Here is a 268-nt window from a genome sequence, read left to right as displayed (position 1 = left end):
TGTATTCACAATACGTGAAGAAGAATAGGAATTTATTAGACACTAATTTTAAGTAGAATTGATACGATATTTGTTGAATCAAATAATATACCGAATAACCGAATTTGTTATTGCTTACAATTATAATATTGTTAAAATAGTATAATTCAGTAGATAAATACGTTCAATCTTAAAATGAGTATCCTGTGATGAAACTAGTTATTTAAAGTTATAAACTTGTTACAAACTAACAGAATATATTTATGTATTCACAATACGTGAAGAAGAA

General features: G+C 23.9%; 1 protein-coding gene across 1 annotated transcript in view; it reads right to left on the bottom strand.

Moving 5' to 3' along the window:
* Nucleotides 1-268, bottom strand: part of LOC106790415 — a gene marked incomplete at its 5' end in the record, with an annotated part of 70,992 nt that overhangs the window by 44,971 nt on the left and 25,753 nt on the right. The window lies entirely within an intron of this gene.

This window comes from Polistes canadensis, unplaced genomic scaffold (assembly GCF_001313835.1).
Source record: "Polistes canadensis isolate GaletaPanama2010 unplaced genomic scaffold, ASM131383v1 scaffold_238, whole genome shotgun sequence".
Lineage (NCBI taxonomy): Eukaryota > Metazoa > Arthropoda > Insecta > Hymenoptera > Vespidae > Polistes > Polistes canadensis.
This window is presented reverse-complemented; position numbering and strand designations above follow the sequence as displayed.